The 18,826-nt window shown below is 44.3% G+C and overlaps 1 long non-coding RNA gene across 1 annotated transcript; it reads right to left on the bottom strand.

Moving 5' to 3' along the window:
• Positions 1-13,339: 13,339 nt before the first annotated feature.
• Positions 13,340-18,551, bottom strand: LOC308563133. The gene is made up of 4 exons (XR_013999746.1): positions 18,413-18,551; positions 16,018-16,059; positions 14,965-15,252; positions 13,340-14,456 (listed from the first exon to the last, which is right to left on the bottom strand). It is a non-coding gene; the product is annotated as an uncharacterized lncRNA (long non-coding RNA).
• Positions 18,552-18,826: the final 275 nt, after the last annotated feature.

Here is an 18,826-nt window from a genome sequence, read left to right as displayed (position 1 = left end):
ATTTATAATTTCACAAGTGGCAGGTTAATGGAATCAGAGAGTATATAAGCTTTTGGGACTGGCTTTTTTCACTCAGCATAATTCATTTAAATGTTGCATGTACCAATTGTTGCCGACTGGTGTTCCGTGGTACGGATGTACCACAGTTTAACCTGCTGAAGGACATCTGGGCTATTTCCACTTTGAAGCTATTAAATAAAATTGCTGTGAACATTTATGTACTGGTCTTTACGTGAACGTGAATTTTCATTCCTCTTGGAAAATGCCCAAGAGTGTCATTACGGAATCATATGGTAAGTCTGTTTAGTTTTATAAGAAACTGCCAAACTGTTCTCCAGAGTAACTATACCACTTTACATTCTCAATAGCAACGTATGAGTTTCTCCACATCCTTGCCAGCATTCGGTATTGTCATTATTTCTTATTTTAGCCACTCTGGCAGGTATGCAGTGATAGCTCATTGTGATTTTAATTTGTATTTCCCTGACAGCTAATGATGCTGAACACCTTCTCATGTGTTTATTTGCCGTCTGTAATTTCCTCTCCAGTGAAACGTTTCTTCACATCTTTCGCCCACTTTCTAATTTTATTGTTGGGTTTTTTTAACTGCTTTACATTGAAGTGGAAATATCCTCACTTTTGTCAGTCAATAGAAATCTCATCTGTATTCTTGCTAAATTTATTCCAAATGGAAGTCAGCGTTACCCCATAGCAATTTCAGAGGCGCTAAGAATTGTTTATGGCCACCTGGTGAGTACCAGGTTTTAGAAAAGGTCAGAAAAAGATGAGGCAAGTTGAGTCCCTAGGTCCTTAAGATTTCCCCTCCTCCTGGTGCTAGTGCTTCACGCACCCCGCACCCCAGCTCTGCAGCTCCATACCCACTTCACTGAGCGAAGGGTGCCAAGCCCAGTCGGAAATGACATGGGCTCAGTGGCTTGTTTCAGCCCAGAGCATCAGCCTCTGTTCCCCAGGGATGGTCTTGAGGGTCCCCCGGGCACAACTGAGGGTTACTCAGCACTGATCACTGGTTTACTCTGTAGAAACTGGACCCAGAACACACTCAGCTCCCAGAGAGTCACAGGACCGGGGGTGTGGGCAAGAGGTAAGGAGTAGACTGCGAACCCCTCTCCGTGGGAGCCTCGGAGGGTAGAAATTAAAGGGCAGGCAGTGAGGGGTGGCTGCTGTGTTAGCGCTACTCGGCCTCGGTCAGCAATCCCAACATTTCAGTTCTCCGGCCCTACCTACCCTATCAAGGCTCTTAACGTATCAGCACAGGCCAGCACTCCACAATTTGGGAAGCTTTTGTTAAAGCCTGACAAAAGATTTAAAACATATCTGAAAGTGCTCTTCCTTCCAAGCTTTGATTCCACTGTCTGCACGTCCTTTGATGTCACATAAACACACCCATCACACTGACCTTGCCCCGAGGAATGCAGCTCTACCATTTGCTCAGAACTGAAGACGTCTGTTTTCTCCTTCAGAAAAAAGAAAAATGTTCCCATTTCATTTTTTTTTTTTCCAGTTCTTTTTAGGAGATAAGTTGACACTGAAACACGCTGATCGGTCATGTTATTTTTAAATGAATTTTTAATAGCAAATAATTTGTTCCATCTGGGAAAAGGCTGATAGCATTTGCAGCAACCAGGCACAAATCAGGAAGGATTGTTCCCAGTATTAAACAAGAACAGTTTATTTAGGTCCACGTCACACTGGTCGCAGGGTCAGTGGCGTTTCCTGACCCTGAAGAGGGGCTAAGCCCTTGGCTGCTCCTCTCATCCCTCGAGGCCACTTGCCTCTCACAATATCACAGACCTTTTGCTCACCACACCCCTCCCCCGTGGGTCCTGTCAACCAGTTTGGGAGAGGGGACTATTGTGGTTCACACTCTGGTAGCAGTTCACACTGAACTTAGCCCCACCCATCTGCAAAGGCGTCAGGTGGTTCACCCATCAGCAGCTGAACTTGGCTTCTCTGGGGGCTCGTCCCATAGCACAGCCTCACGTGAGAGGAGGGAGCAGAAACAGCCACCAAGCATTTAGGGAGAACAAGAAGGAGATGGTCCTGGGGCCCCATTCTGATCCATCCAGCTCTTTTAAAATATATATATATTTTTATTGATTTCAGAGAGAGGAAGGGAGAGGGAGAGAGAGATAAAAACATCAATGATGAGAGAGTCATTGATCAGCTGCCTCCTGCATGTCCCCTGCTGAGGATCGAGCCCGAAACCCGGGCATGTGCCCCGACCGGGAATCAGACCTCGGTCTCCTGGATCCTCGGTGGACGCTCAGCCGCTGAGCCACGCCCGGCCGGGCTCATCCAGCTCGTCTCTGTCCTCCCGGAGCACCAGAATTAAAGGCATTTATAAAAAGGAAGGAAAGAACAGTTGTTTGTACAGCCCTGTTCAAAAGCAGCATTATTCACAGCAGCCAAAGGTGGGAGCAACCCAGTGTCCGTGATGGATAAATGCAGACAAACTGTGGTATATGGAGGGTGTCCAAACAAAAGGTATACACACTTTCAATGATTATAAGGTCAGTGTTTATCATCTTCAGTTCTTCAGTTCTGAGCACAGGATAGAGTCACATTTTCAAACTTCCAGTAGCATTTGAGGATGAATTTCCTTTGTTCAAAGCTTAGTCCGGCTGAAAAGAAACATCAATTGAGCTATTGGCTGTTAAAGTTTGTTTTGGGGACACATTGTACATATAATGGAATATTACTCAGCCTTAAAAAGGAAGGAAATTTTGACACATGCTATTATATGAATTTATTATCATAAATTTTACTTACATAAAGGATGTGAGTCACACAATTTATAAATAATAATAAAATAGCCAACACTTTACTTTAAATCCCACATAGGCAATTGATTTTCACAGAATGATTTCATTGACTTGTGCAAACTCCTATTTCTAAAGCCAACAAGGGTTGCAGTTGATGAACAAGTATAGTCTTGACATGAATGTTGGTTGATATTTTCATTTATTTTAGTGAGTAGGACAAAAGTGAAACAACAAAAACATATGTTGGAATGGCCCTTAGTCATCAATGATGTAAGCGATTTTTTGATGAATTGGATAATAGAGTATTTCCTCAATTTCTTGTGTTATTCACAATATAACAGCTGTTTTAAATTGTTGATGCTATGACAGATGTCCCTCATTTCCTCCCCCCTTACCCTCCTCCACCCAGCTCCCGCTCCCTCCCTCCGGCCATCGCCACACTGTCATCTGTGTCCATGGGCTACGCATATATGTTCTTTGGCTAATCTCTGTAAGAGCTACAGACACAACACACTTTTAAGTTTAATCTACATTATTATTTTCTCCACCATGTTGTTACATCTAGACAATCAATAAAACAATATTCTAAGCCTTGACTTGTAGCATTTGCTGATTTCTATGGGCTTGTAGTATTTATTATGTTTTTAGTATGATGTACTTAATTATAAGTTTATATTATTTAATTTTTTAAGAACTGTTTAACAACTAGCTCACAAAATTACTAAAAATTTAACGACTGGCTCTCCCAGACCAGATTTGACAAACCACGAAACACCTTGTTTCTCCATGGGAATTATGGAGCCACGGAACAGCCCCCTACCTCTAATGCAACCCCAGGAAGCACAGAAATTGGAGATCCACATTGGCCTGCTGACATCTCTGTAGATATTTTCTCCTTTCTCTATTTTCTTTGTCCTTCCATGGATCTTGTTCTTTTCTGTGCAGCATTCTCTGTACAGTATTTCTCACTAGTTCGTTTTCGTCTCTATGTTCCCCCTGTGGCTCTCCCAGGCCCTGCTGTCACTGGTGTGTTTTCCTCTTCCTGTCACTGCAGTCTTGGCCCTCCTTCCACCTGTTCCTCTTCCCCCTTTTCCATCGACCAGCACACAGCTTCTCAGTTGCCATTTTCCATGGTTTTTACCAACCTTCCCTCTCCTTTTTCAAGCCTTGCAGGGGCTTATGTTTAAAAGGGCCCACAGGGACCCATGTTTACCCGAGAATTATGAGGAAATCTACAGCAGGCTCAGCCTTCGGGGGCATTTCCTCCCTAGTTTTCCGATGCTCAGTGCAGCATTTTCACGAACTCAACAATCAGGAGAGGGGGAACCTCAACAGATGTATATATAGGAAGTGGGATCCTTGAGGTGGCTGCCCATTAAATGGGATTTCATTAGTGAGAAAAGCATAGCACACTGGTGGAAAAAGTTAATAAACCCTATAATAAAACGAGGCAATAAAAATGGTACAAATTCCTAGAGGACCTATTAAGAAAATATCTTTTAAAAAACCTTAATGACATCTGGTCATCAAATATTACATAATTCATAGATCCTTTTAAAGAGAAAAAAAATGTTATAGACCCATTTTAAAGGGAAAATAATTCTCATGGACCTTCAATAGTGCCTTAAATAATTTTTATTATGTTACTTAAATAGTACACATGTAAGGCATAAAGCCATATGCTTATAAAACCCTCACACAACTGTAAAAACATGTACAAAAATACAAACGAAACCACAAAAATCAGTAAGATTTTAATGAACAACATTAATTTATTGTGACAAATGATGTACTTGGAAGTAAGTTGCCACTGTTGGGTTTTAATATTGGGCTTGTTGAAAAAAATATTTACTTAATCAGAGAATAAGTCTTGACCGCACTTGCTGGTGGCAGGAGGCATCCCTCTCCTTCCCAGTCCCCAGCTCTCCCCATAAACATGAGGCGGTGGAAAGCACCAGCTACCACAGAAGGAAGGACTTCTCCCCTCTCACACTCTCCCAATAAACCACTACTAATAAGCAAACAAAAGAAGAAAGAGCACCAGATAGCTCGTACATGTATTTGGTATTTAATTTTGCAGTCTTAAGAGTGAGCCAGGGGAAAATTTTTACCCTTTTTTTCTTTCTTTTCCTGTAACTGATTTTATCTCTTGGTCCCCATTTCTGCCCAGCAGTGGGAGAGCCGTCTTGCCAGCCCAGACCCTCCTATGGAAATTAGTCAGTTCCTGCTTCTCTCACACTGCCCCTGGACAGTGAGTTCAGCTGCTCGGTCACAGCGCTAAGAGCTGGGGTGCAGGTGCTCTGGTCCTTTGACTCCTGGACTTTAGATGCCTGGGACCCCCAAACTGAAAAGTGAAAGATAAGAGAATCTTAAATATCAGGACTATCTTTTGATCACTTGCAAATTGTCTCTTTTCCCCTGCCTCTCCCTCTGACAGACAGTAAACTGTTCGAGGTAACTCAAAGTGACTTCCTCCTGAAACAGTGAGGAATAATTAAAAGTGACAAGGGCCAAAGACATCAGATTCCTAGTAACCTAACCACTGATTGCTTTTGGAGCCCAGGGAAAGGTGGCCTCAAGCCCCGGGGACTTCTCTGTGTACTCGCTGTGTGACTCTGCAAAAGCTGCTCAGCAGTCCCAGCATCTGTAAGTGGAAATGATACTTTACGCTATAAGGTCGATGTAAGGAGTCAGTGAAGTTTTATGTAAAAGAGTAATTTGCAAACTAGAGCTCTGTACAGATGTTTGCTATTGTTACTCAACATTGATTTCCTCAAAAGTAGAGACACATGATAATCTTTGAAACCACAGCATCCAGCACAGAGCCCAGCCCAGGTGTGCCCTTCATGAATGTTATCAGATGGAATTATTGAAAGAGCCACTGTGTCAGGCACAAATCATACTAGTTGTTTTAACAGAGCATCTAAAACTGGAATTGGTGCAACAGATTTTGGAGAGTAAGGAAAGGCGAGGTAAGAACATGGGGTAACACAGAGAGGACAGTCACTGCAGGAAGCAGCTACCACCCGGGAATGGAGCAGGGGCCGGGCTGGGGATGGTATCTCTGAGGGGGTGCCAGGGTGGGAAACCTGGAAACTGAAACTTCTGGATTCTGGAGTTAACTGTGACATCGGATTCCCATTAACCTAACCGCTGATTGCTTTTGGAGCCCAGGGAACTGTCAGCTGTGGTGACTGTCAGGGGAAGGGCAAGCAGCGCAGGAAAGGGCTAGTGCCTTCCCCCCCCTCCAGCCCTCCGTTTGTCCTCTCTCGCCCCGTTGGCAGAGCCAGCAAGGATCCAGGTGGCAAAGCAGAACCGTGGGGAGGCCCAGCCTCACAGGGCCCACCCAGTATAAGGGGGATGAGATGAGCGATAGCTTGATAACCTCACATCTCTATCTCTGTTAAATTCGGGGCACTTGAGCCCGGCCCGTGTGTGTGTGTGTGTGGGGGGGGGGGCTCAGGCTGCGGCCAGCAGGGCGTGGCATGCATATCACACCCAGAAAGCTGCTCTCACTCTCTGGCCAGTGCAGGAGGAGTGAGAAGAGCACTTGCCTGGATGCTGGGGGGGGGGGGGGGGGGCGTGAGAAGCAGCTGCCCGAGGAAGGAGCGCCCAGATTCCCACTGGTGATGTGACCTGGCTCCCTGGGCAAACGCCCAGCTACCCTTGGTGGATTTAAGAACCAGGAGAAACAGCACTTCCCCTGATTTCCACCCCTCCCCACCCCCTCTCCAAGGAAACACTGGTTATGCTGAGGCCATGAGAAGACGGATAGTAAGACTAACTCCCCGGCTCAAACCTGAAAATGTTTGTTTGTGTTTTCCTGCTTAAGTCAGAATCTAAATGAAACTGTTACTTCTTGCGTGTCGCCTGAGCCGATGTTGAAGTCATGGCCCATCTATCACACTGCAGCAGGCAGCCAGAGGAAAGATGCCCTGTGGCTCAGGAGAGGAGGTGGATTTCTGCTGCTCCCTGAAGGGTAACCATTTGCAGACGCCCAGCTCTGATTCCCCCATGAGGAAGGCAAGACTAACTTCTCAGCAGGAACCTCTTCCAATGTGTTGCTTCTCTCTCTCATCCCAGGACAGGTAGCCCTATTCAGGATCCTCAGAGACAGATCCACCCTGGGGGGCTACAGCGAAGGAGGACAGTGCTTACTTCAGGTCCCACTCCACTTTCTACCTCTTTTCAGCAGGCTGGGTTCCTCCAATCTACCCAGGGATGTGATATGCTTTCCTGCTGGCCCCTGGCTACCTGCCACCTTACCCCCCAGACCAGCCCCAAATTGCAGTCAAGTCTTCTCTTTCCAGGCAGAGCTCTGTGCTACCTGGATCCCTCACACTGTACTCCCACCCGACTATAACCAGTTTCATGACTCAGTCTATCAGGAATCTGTTATCTGTTTCCCAGGGGCTCAGCTGGTTATATCCAAAGGCAGGGGGTGGGAGGGGGCGCTGCAATTCGATGTGCAATGGAAATTGGAGGCGGAGCATTTCTTAAGCCCATGGGCATAGCTTTGCATTAAGTGTTAGCCCTGCAGTGATTTTCAGGGAATTCTGTGGAGCCCATGACAAGCAGCCCTGTGACTGCTCCCTGAATACAGACAGTGGGTGGCCCCAGGTGGGCACTGGGCTTCTCCCACGGCGGCTGCCAGGTGCAGCATGCAGGACACTCGCTTCTCCAGGCACTGGCACTCACAATGGAAGCTAACAAGGATCAAAAGAGGATGGTCACAATCAGCAGAAGCAAAGCACTTCAAACAGAGTTGTAAACATGGGCCAGCAGTTCTGCTAAATACAATTGGGAGACAAGAGCACCTTTCCAGCCGATAAAGAGACCAGAGTGTCTCTAGAGTGCGGACTCTTTGTACCCTGAGGACTGGAACTTTTTTAAGTGACCTAGTTATCATGTCATGACTGACTGCCTGATAGCAGGACGGTGCTCTGTATAGATTCTGGAGCCTAGGAGAGGGAGCTGAAGAGTAAGTGTTTGTCGGTGTTTATCCTGTGCTGCCAGTATTATGTTTGACAGGTCACAGGATAAAATAAAAGCCAACATTTACAGGACACTTACTATATGTTCCAGGCCAGATGTAAGTCAGCTTTACACCGACTGTCTCATTTAATCCTCATCAGCACTTTATGAGGTATGTTTATCCATCAGCCTTCTGTGAGTTTGGTTTCTGGGAATCAGTCTCCAAAAGCCTGATTTGCTCTGGGGACCTGATGATACTGAGTATCTGAACTTGCAAAGTGAAGAGTTGGAACATGGGGACTCCACCAACATGCAGCCACCACAGGATGCCAGGCTGAAACGGATGGCTGAACTCTCTTAAATCATCCTGATTACAAAAGAGATCATCTGTTCCAGCCCTTGGTTGAACTGGGCAGCTTATCAAAGTCATTCATTGCACGATGCGAGACTCCTAACACACACAACCCAGATTGGAACGGTGACATGACACGGGGTGCCAATGGGTCAGTCTCTGGAAACTCAAGCTGTTTGCCTCATACATGCTTAATTTTCAAGGGCTTGTAAATAGAAACAAGAATGCATTCCACTCAAGACAGGTGACATGTCTCAAACAGCTTGTAGGGGACAAAGGGGGGGGCATGGGGTAAATTTTTTTAAAAATTTACCTTTATTTTTGAAAGTATTACAAATGTCCCCTTTTTTCCCCCCATTGATCCCCTCCACCCTGTACCCCTTACCCCAGGCCTTCATCCCACTGTTGTCTGTGTCCATGGGTTATGCATATATGCACATAAGTTCTTATGTTAATCTCTCTAACTGCTCAGGAAAGAAGAGGAGGAAACCTTGCTCCCCAAAAGAGCATCCAATGGAAGATTTGAAACTTGAATCACTGACATTATCATCTTACCACTATGTATCAAAATCTAAAAGGAGAGAATCATTATTGTTCTGATACAGCTTTTAGCCTAATTTCAGTCCGGGCTGATGACCCCAAGACAACTGGCTGCCCAGTGGCGTGTGGCTCGCCCACCCGCTGCCCTCCCATGATCTAAGCCAGCAGGGCCCCGGGAGGGGCCGGCGCTGTTCCTGCACCAGGATGAAGGCGGCGGCTAAGTGGGCCTGGCTTGGCAATTAGAACCTTCATGGTAGCTCTCAAAAGTAAAGCCAGGCCCAGCAACTTTCTTTGATAGTGAAATATTCCTTCTTCCAGGCATGGAGACTGATCCAAGAGGTATATGTTTATAGTAACAAAAGGATAAAAAACTGGATATTGACGATCAGAGAAAACTTGTCAAACAGAACATACGTATGATCTGAAAGACAGTGAGACAGCCTCCAAATGTGTACCTCTGGATGCGTGGATGCGGACCCCGGGATGGCGCATCAGCATGGACTCAAGGAGATATGGATAGGAAGAGAAAGGGGCATTTTAAAATATATTTAATGTATATTAGATATTTATATATACTTAATAGATATATTTTTTAGACTCCTTTGCTTTCCTAACCACGTCTCCTTGAAGTCAGTGCTCACGCAGTATCCTGGGCTCCCATTCAATCATTCCCTTCTTTCACCCATCCTTCCATAATCAAATATGGGAGAGAAGACTGTAAACAATGAGCAGAGTATTTGTGGTATTTTAGTTCCAGGACGTGGGGAGTGGTACAAAAGGACAACAATTTCTAAGGCTGTGTCTCCACACACAGGGGCAGGCAGTTCCAATGATTCCAACTGTCTCTTTCAATCAAACCGAGCTTTTTGTCCACACCCCAGTGTGATCGGAACATCTAATCCTCCCAGCTTTCCCTGGCGATGCAGACAAACAAACAAACAAACAAACAAACAAACAAACATCAATCCTACTGCAATTATTTTAAGAAGCAGTTTCAGAAGGGTGGCAATTCAGTGAAAATTTGCATGAGTCTATGGGCCAGTGAAAATAATTATAGGCAGAAAACTTTTTTTTTTATCATCATGTTAAACGAAATAAGCCAGTCAGAGAAAGACAAGTGTCACATGATCTCACTCATCTGTGGAATCTAATGAACAAAATAAACCGATGAACAAAATAGATCCAAAGACATAGAAGCATGGAACAGACTGCCGAATCTCAGAGAGAAGGTAGGTGTGGGTGGGTGGATGGGGAGAGATTAACATAAGAATTTATATGCATATATGCATAACACTTGGACACAGACAACAGTGGGGTGAAGGCCTGGGGTAAGGGGTACAGGGTGGAGGGGATCAATGGGGGGAAAAAGGGGGACATATGTAATACTTTCAAAAATAAAGGTAAATTTTTTTTAAATTTACTGATTTTTAAGTAATACAGCTCAGCACAGAAAAATCAGCAAAGCCTGAAGAAAATAAGGATCACCAATAATCCTCCTCCCACCAGCTGTGAAGAACTTTTTCAACCTAAGAGGCAGAGCTAAATGAATCTTCCATGGTCGAGAAACCTTCTAAAATGCTGTGGTATCCGCCCTTCATTCCCGGAGTTTCTCATCCACAGCGCCAAAGCCAATGTTGACACTTCCTAGGCCAACCTTAGTTTTGGGAAGAATTGGGAGCCCCTGTAAAGTGAATGTTCAGGATGCCCAAGGAGGCTTCTGCCCAGAATTATGCTTCCAATCTGCTCTTCAGAATCAGAACTCAGGAAACAGCACTTGTTATTTTAGTTAAAATTGGCTAAATGTAAATACGCATTGCCTTAAATTCATTCACACTAAAATGTAAATAAGGACTTTTTGTGTTTCTGCAAAGAGAAGGGGACACCGCAGTGGGTTAGGAAGCAGGGTGCCATGAAAGACAATCACCAGGAATGAGCCATGCTGTCAGGCAGCCCTTCACCTCAACAGCTTCTTCTGGGCCCAAATGGACCTTATGGCAACTTTAAACCCGGCTATTCTTTGAGCAAAAGCTACTAGAGAGGTGCTTGTCCTTCAGCGAAAGGGCACCCTGGCATCTCTATCACCTGGGAAAGCTGGTCTGGCACAAAAGTCAAATCACAGACATCATTTCTCTTCTACCTTCTCCTTTGAAAATAACCTCTTTCTCTCATGCCTCCTAATTATTGAAATTAATTTAAAATAGCAGTGAGCTTAATCGGGCTAAGTTGTCCAGTTTCACGTGAGAATTTCTCATCTTTCCAGAGCACACAATTCTTCACACGGTTTGTTTTCATGTCTGATTAGACATGGCTTTGAGGTCACTGAACCCCAAATTGATTAAATCCCTTAAATCTTCTTTGGGAAAGAGTCGTCCTGTATGTTTATTAAATAAAATTATCTAGTCTTTCAGATTCTTTCACAATGAACTAATTCCCTTGTTTCTTTGGAAATCTTTGATGTTCCAAAAGCTTCTGGCACATTTTACATGAGACGTCTCTAGGTTCTTCTTTAGAAACAGGAAGTTGACAAAAAGCCCCAAACATTTATTTTCATTCCCAAAATTGGGATGGGGGATGTCCAATGAGTTCTAAACATAGCAAAAAGCCCTTTAATGCTGAATTTGGTCTTCACCAAAAGATTCAATGGATTTAAATTTAGTCTGAAATGTGTTCAAAACTCTACTGGTTAGGTTCGGAGGCATCTTCACATTTGTTAATATTCTTGGCTCTGAAAATATTACTCCTGGAAAACTGTTTATGTCTGTTCCTTGACAGGATAAATGATTATAATAACAACAAACATCCCTGACAATAAAAACTGTTCATTGAACCATTACCTCTTTTATAACCAGAACTGGCATACTATACAGTCCGTGGGCCACATCCATCCACTTTGTTGCCTTTTTAAAAAATAATTTGTTGAAGTACAATTCACATAACAAAATAGCTCTTTTAAAGTGAATAATTCAGAGGTATTTTATACAGTCACGGTGTTGTGCAACCACCATCCCTATCTCAATCCAAACATTTTTATCATTCCAAAGTAAAACCCTGTGCCCATGAAACAATTTCTCTATTCCCTCTGCCCCCCAGCCCCTGGCATCCACCAAGCTGTGTTCAGTCTCTATGGATCTATTTATTCTGAATCTTTCATAGACATGAAATGATACAATATGTAGCCTTTTGTGTCTGGCTCCTTTCATTTAGCATAATGGAGGTTCATCCACCCTGCGGCATGTGCCGATACTTCGTTCCTTTTTACGGCTGAATCATATTCTATTGTACGTGTACACAATGATTTGTGGGCTGTATCTACCTTCTAACCGTTGTGAGTAGTGCTGCTGTGACCGTGCAGGTACACGTGCTTGCTGAAGCCCATGATTTCATTTGCTCAGGTATATACCTAGGAGGAGACTTGCTGGCTCATATGGTAACTCTATGCTTAACTTCTTGAGGATGTGCCAAACTGTTTTCCAGAGCAGCTGCACCATTTTACATTCCTACCAGCAACGTACAAGGGCTCAGATTTCTCCACATTCTTGCCAACGCTTGTTTGGCTTCTTTAAAAATTGTTACAGCCACCCCAGTTTTGTAAACAGCGTTTTACAGGAATATAGCCATGCCCATTTGTTTACATGACTATGGCTGCTTTTAATACAAGGGCAGAGACTGTATGGCTCCTAAACCTAAAATATTTACAATCTGGTACTTTAAGAAATCAAGTTTGCTGGACTCTATTTCAGAAGATTACCCCGTCTTGGTCACTTTCTTCCACAGCTCCCCAAAATAAGACCAAATAACATCATTGTGACCTTGGGTGACTTGGCTTATTTTCAGTCTTCAATTTCCTTACCTATAAAAAGATGGGGGGGGGGCCACAAAGCGCTGCGCAAGCGTCACTCCGGACAGACCCTCGCCCCCGCCCCCGCCCCCCCTCAGCCTCGTGGTGCGCGTGCGCAGAGGGGGGGGGGACCCCCCCCCCCCCCGCCAGCCCACATCCGAAAGAACCTGAAATTGTCAGCGAGAGAAAGGACCGGGGCGAGGAAGAGGAGGGGGAGAGAAAGGTAAACATGCTCCTTAAAGGATACCCAGTGTCTCAGTCGCCTGCATCATCCACTCATCCCCCTGGTATCTCGTGCAGCTTTGCACACAGCAAGCATCCAGTGAGGCGATGGCGGGATCTCCACAGATGCAGCGCGGTGTCCTCTTGTTTTTATCTGACTTTAAGAGCTTCGTCGTGGAGGGCACGAGGGGAAAGAAAAAGAGGGTCTGACAGGGCAAGTCCCTTCTTTAAAAAAGAGCCGTCGGCAATTGCACAAGGAAAGGGGCAGACACTGTGTGAAACTGAAAGGACACATTTCTTTCTGAGGAAGAACAAAACAGATGAACTTAGAAATCTACATAAACTACTTCACAACAGACCAGGCACCCTAAGACCTTTTTATACCTATAACCTAGTAGCTTATTTATGTACTAAAATACCTCACAATAGAAACATAATTTTCGTCCTGGAAAGGACTTTAGCGATCAACCACTACTTCAGTTTCCGTACCATGCAAGTGAGCAAACTGAGGCACCTAAGTTTTAAATGACATCACAGGATCCATAGCTGAATATTAGCTATTAGGATTGCAAAATCCAGGGCTCTTTCTACTGAAGTTGTTTTTATGCCAAAATGAAATGTCAGATTGTGATGATTTTAGTGATTTTTAATTGTATAAGAAATTATTTTTTGGAATTTTTTAGTCATTCAGAATAAATGACGCAGTATAATTGTAAAATAAATAAATTAGAAGATAAGGTAGGACAAGTTGATTTCCAAGTTTTCCTTTGGGCACTTTATAATAATCTGAAAACTATAAAAGGGTAATTTTCAGTTCATACTTTCTTATGCAGTCTGTAACTTGCTCAGCCGCCTTCTGGCTTGTGTTAATGGTGTGCTGCATAATTCTCGGTGATCACTCATCAGGGAACAGTAGCCAGTTTCTACCTCACGTTGCTCCTTCCCTGGGCCAAGCTGCAGTGATGCGGTGGGATTGTCTGGGAAGCTAAGAACAGACTATCGAGTGGAAATTCCTGGCTCCTCTAGCGAAGAGAAGAGGCGTCTTGTCAAAACCAGGTGGCGTCATTGATGGTTCCTTAAATACACAGCTGTGCCCAGTGTAAGACCAAGTCCTCTCTCTGAGCTCCTCAACCTGCGAGGAGGGACCAAGAAGAAAACAAAGAGGGAGAGAGAAAGAAGAGACTGTTTAAGGGGGCCGAGAATCGGCCCCGCCACCCGCTGGTGCTCAGGCCAGCGCTCGAACGGCTGCATCACACCCGCCAGGGTGAAAAGCAGATGTTCTGACCCTGAGAAGCTGAAACTCCCCAGGGACAAATGTATAGGACAGCCTGGAAGTAAGGAGGAGGTACTGCTGGCTTGACCATTCTGACCCGGAGTAAATATTGCCTGCTGTGGTCAGGAAGGACCCCTCTGGTGTATAGGTTACTGGAAATCATCCCCGGGCATTTTTAATGCTTGGATCTCTAAGTTGGGTTGAATGAAGCTGCACCACGAATCGAGCACTGTGTTACGGTTTACTCATCCACTGGCTTGAAGTGTACTTGATGGACGAATGACACCAACACTCTGAAGAGGGCTCAGGAGGTTTCTGTCTGTCCCTCCACACGAGGAACCAGGAGGTGTTCTCAGCCAGTGCCCTAGCTCAGCTTGGTCTGACCCCGTTGGGCTCACTTCTGTCATCAGCAGGTTCTGCCTGTGTATCCCCTGCAGTCCCGTTGGTGTCAATCAGAATTGGGGCGACTGCTACCTGATAAGAGACTCCTATTATTACTATAGAACAACCTCTTGTCCTGAAATTGCTCCAAGTTCTTTTTCCCCCCAGTTCTATTGAAGTATGATTGACAGGTAAAACTTGTATATACTTAGATTGCATGACATGATTTTTTAAAGGTTTACAATGTGATTTAATGTTGTGACCGTTGTGAAATGATTACCACAGTCGAGTAAATTAACACATCATCACCTCACATAGTTCCCTTTTTATTCAAAGTTCATTTTTAAAATCCAGGTCCCTTGCTCCCTTTTCCATGCACCCTGAATCTCTTGCTGGTCCCACCCTGCTTCCCCACCACACTTTTGCCCAGGCGCTTTCCTCTGCTGGAAGGCACGGGTCTTATACTTTGGCCAACTTCTATGAATCTCTCAAAACCCAAGTCAGATACCACCTCCTCCAGGAAGCCTTCCTTGACCCCATTGTTTTTCTGTCTCATTTTTACCATAGCATGGATCATATGCTAACATGTTTTCCCATTTACCTGTCTCCTTTCACAGAGAGTCTGTGAGATATTTAAACCTGGGTACTCCAGTTCAAGTTCACAATCTGAGCCAGTATATTAGAGGTCGCATGGTTCAGTCCCGGGATGATGCCATGTCTCTCTACCCCATCCCTTTTGTCTTCTGCTCTCTTCTCTTCTTTCTTTGCAGGTGAAGAAATTGGAGGTCACTTTGGAACCAGGTTAGGTGACGTGCTCAGAGTTATACAACTCCTTGTGACATTTATACTCACTCCCATTTCTGTGCTCTTCCTGTGACATTGTGCAACACTAGATGATCAGCATGAAGACAAATGGATGAAATTAATTATTATTTTGAGTAAATGATTTATATGATTTTATTTTCCCAGTTTTAACAGTCATTCAAAAGTACGAGATGTGATGGTAAAAAATATATATATTTCCCTTAGATACCATTATGTTTCTTTTAGTTTAATTAATACCAATCTGAAATGCATTCTTTGTTTGCTACTGTTGTTTCCATTTCTATCCCCATAAATATTTGTACTGTTGTCTTAGTTTCAATTAACTTCTGGTGTTTTCCTTAGACTGTTTGTGTTTTGTTTTTTATGATGGGATTGGGGGTGGAGTATTTACAGTCTGACTTGTCATCTGTGAAGCTTTACATCCCCAAACCACCATAGCCACAATTCAGAGATGACATAGATGTCTAGTCAAAACAAGCCCAGGGTGCTCCATGAGCTGGGCAGAGCCGTGTCTCAGCTGCAGAGTGACCCTGAAGCTCAAGACACGGGGAGGCACCATCACACAGAGCCATCACCCTGAAAACAAGCCCTGCACAGGATCTTCCAGAGCTCTGCCCTTCAACTGACTGACTGAGGTCACCACAACCCCAGACCATAACTCCGGGAACAATGCTTTCTTGTGCCAAGGAGGTTTTCAACCCAGAGAAGATAAGAGTCAATAAATACCCCCGAGGGCATGGGATCTAAGTTTAAAGAGGGTGGTATAGGTGATAAGTGAGACATTATAGGAAAGACACTATTTGCAGATAAAAGAATTTCCCCAGCTTACCTGTATAAGTCAATGCACTCTTCTGAGCTTTGATTTCCTCATCTGTAAAATGGGAATACTAATACTCATTTTACTGATCACCCAGGGATCAAATAAGGAAATTCAGTAAATGAGCCCAATATGAAAACTGTTAAGTGCTCTAGAAATATGACAATTCCATTATTGGTATTCTGTACTGTATATATAATGGAAGTAAAGTTTCACTGGAATACCATATATAACAGTGATTCCACTAAAACGCATCAGAAAAAATGATGCAATTCATTTTGAGACTTCTGCTGTATTTTTAAATCTAGGGTAAGAGAGACAGCTTTGCAAACATAACAAATTAACAAAAACACAGCAAGGTAGCATTAGACAGGGACACACCGAGGAGGGTGAGGCAGGTAAGTGTGCAGCCTGTATGAGCATAAAGGGGCCAGGCACAGTCACTGGGCTGCCACCCCAGGTAAGGGGAGCTCAATGCCAAAGCAAATGTTTGAGACTGCCATGGATTCAGTTGTATCCCCCAAATGCATATGTTGAAGTCCTAACCCCCAATGTGACAATATTTGGAAATAGGGCCTTTAGGAGGTAATTAAGGTTAAATGAGGGTATAAGGGTGGGACCCTAATCCAGTAGAATTGGTGGCTTTATTACAAAAAAAATAAAAAGACATCCCTCTCTCTCCTTCCTCTACTCCCCCCACTCCCTTTTCCTTAGAGGAAAGGCCATGTGAGAACAAAGTACCCATCTGCAAACCAGGAAGAGAGTTCTCACCAGAAACTGAAACCTGCTGGAACCTTGATCTTAGACTTTCCAGCCTCTAAAACTGTGAGAAAATAACTTCTTTTGTTTAAGCCAACAAATCTGTGATATTTTGTTATTGCAGCCCAAGAAGACTAAGACAGTAACAAGTCTTCATTTTTGTCTTACATCTAAAAAAGAATCATATAAATGATATATTTTCTTTGAAATGTATTAATCTCTGCAGCTTCTCCCCATATGCCCAATGAAAATGAGAAAAACACAATTCCAGTGAAAAAGTCTTATTGAGCACTGTTTTGTCTCAAGATGAAGGTGGAATTTCACAGTGCTCCGTCCATCAGTTCTCCTCAAAACCAATCTGCTCTTTAAAGACTGATTCGTAAAATCGTATGATGTCAGGTGATTGCAAAGGATCTTACATGTTACTGGTCTAGTCGTCCACCAAAGTTTCAATTTCATTCCTATAGTGGAGCAGCTAAAAACACATATGTTAGATTTCGACCACCTGAGATCATATCCTGGCTTTTGCAACTCTTGGTTGTGGAAAACTGAGAAACAAAAAAATCTCCAAATTCCACTTTTCTCCTCTGCAAGGTGGAATAATAATAAAAGCACATGCCTCTGGCTTGTTTTAAAGAGGAAATTAAATAACCGACCCTAGTCTGGCACTAAGTGCTCAGTTAATGTTAACTATTACTATCGATCTTAGAAAAGTTTCATGTAAAATACAAAATACTCTGCAATCAAGTTGAAGCTAGACCTTTCATTGGGGAGTCAGCTCTGGCACTCTGTACTCTGTTATGCCAATTGGCTATCTATTGATCTGTAAAACCGATTAACTATCAGCTAGAGTTAGGGGAGGAAAGGTATTAGAAAAGAATGACAATAAATTCATTTAAAGAAATCCAATTCAGTAAATCCTTTATCCACAGAGCACAGAAAGGCATTATTTCTGCAAATGTGCTTACTGCTCCACAAATCGAGCCTGACACCGTTGCTGGATAGTGTGTGAAGGGGGCGTCAGCAGAGCGACTTGCAGGGGACAGACCCCTTCCTGCACTGGAGTATGGCTGACTGGGGGATGCAGAGTGCACCTGAGGCCATGGGGAAAAAATATGGTCCAGCTTCCTAAAGTCCCGATTTTATGAAACGGAATGCAAACATTTGCATGAATTTTTTTTTTTAAAGACAAAATTTGATACTTTCAAGAACTTTCTGGCCTGCGGTATTTGGTTTCCAGCCATGCCTTCAGTTTGGCAGGAGCTGTGAACTCTGCTCTGCCAGAGAGTCTAGGGGAGAGTTGGGGATGCTCTGGGGTTGGGGGAAGAGACCTGACCGGGAGGCAGCCTCACCCCACCCCACTGCTCTCCTGGGTTATCCCAGCCATCCACCAGCTGCTTTCTCCTTTCCTGAACAGTGATCTTTGTAGACCAAACAGACACAGGCCACCCTCCCTGAGAAAACACCTTCAACACCTCCCCCTGGCCTATAGAGTGAAGTCATGTTTCTTATCTTGACACAGGGCCTCACATCCTGACCCCGGCAGCGTTTTAAGGCTTGATGTCCTGTGCCCCAGCACTTGGCACTCCTCCACACCCAGCCCCTGCCCTCCACCCACCTTCCCCGGGTGGTCCCTCCACCCTCTCACCTTCCAGGCTGCTCTGCCCCGGAGCCTGGCTCGCCTCTGAAATCTCATTCCAAGTCCCCTCCTGCCTCCCCGCCGCCAGGGTGCTCAGGACTCAGGGCAATGCTCACCACACTAAATAAACACTAAATACGGTCCTATTTAACTACCCGCATTAACTGGCTGCTTAAATTCGTGTTTAACTGGTGCCAGGATGTGCCAACTCCAGTTTTGTTCCCACTTTTCTAGTTTTTCGTCAGGAACTTGAACAGCTCTTTTGAAACGAAATCTCAGAAGACTTTCTTATTTCAAACAATTAAAACAGGAAGTGAAAGCCTGAAGTGTGCTCCACTGTGACAGAAGTCACATTAGGAAACCAAAGTGTCCTCATCTCAGGCAGCTCCAGACTCCTGAGGGGCAGCGTGACATCCCAGGGCT

Source organism: Miniopterus schreibersii, assembly GCF_964146895.1.
Source record: "Miniopterus schreibersii genome assembly, chromosome: 10".
NCBI classification, from domain to species: domain Eukaryota; kingdom Metazoa; phylum Chordata; class Mammalia; order Chiroptera; family Miniopteridae; genus Miniopterus; species Miniopterus schreibersii.
The sequence above is the reverse complement of the archived record's forward strand: the minus strand, read 5'-3'. Positions and strand labels throughout refer to the sequence as shown.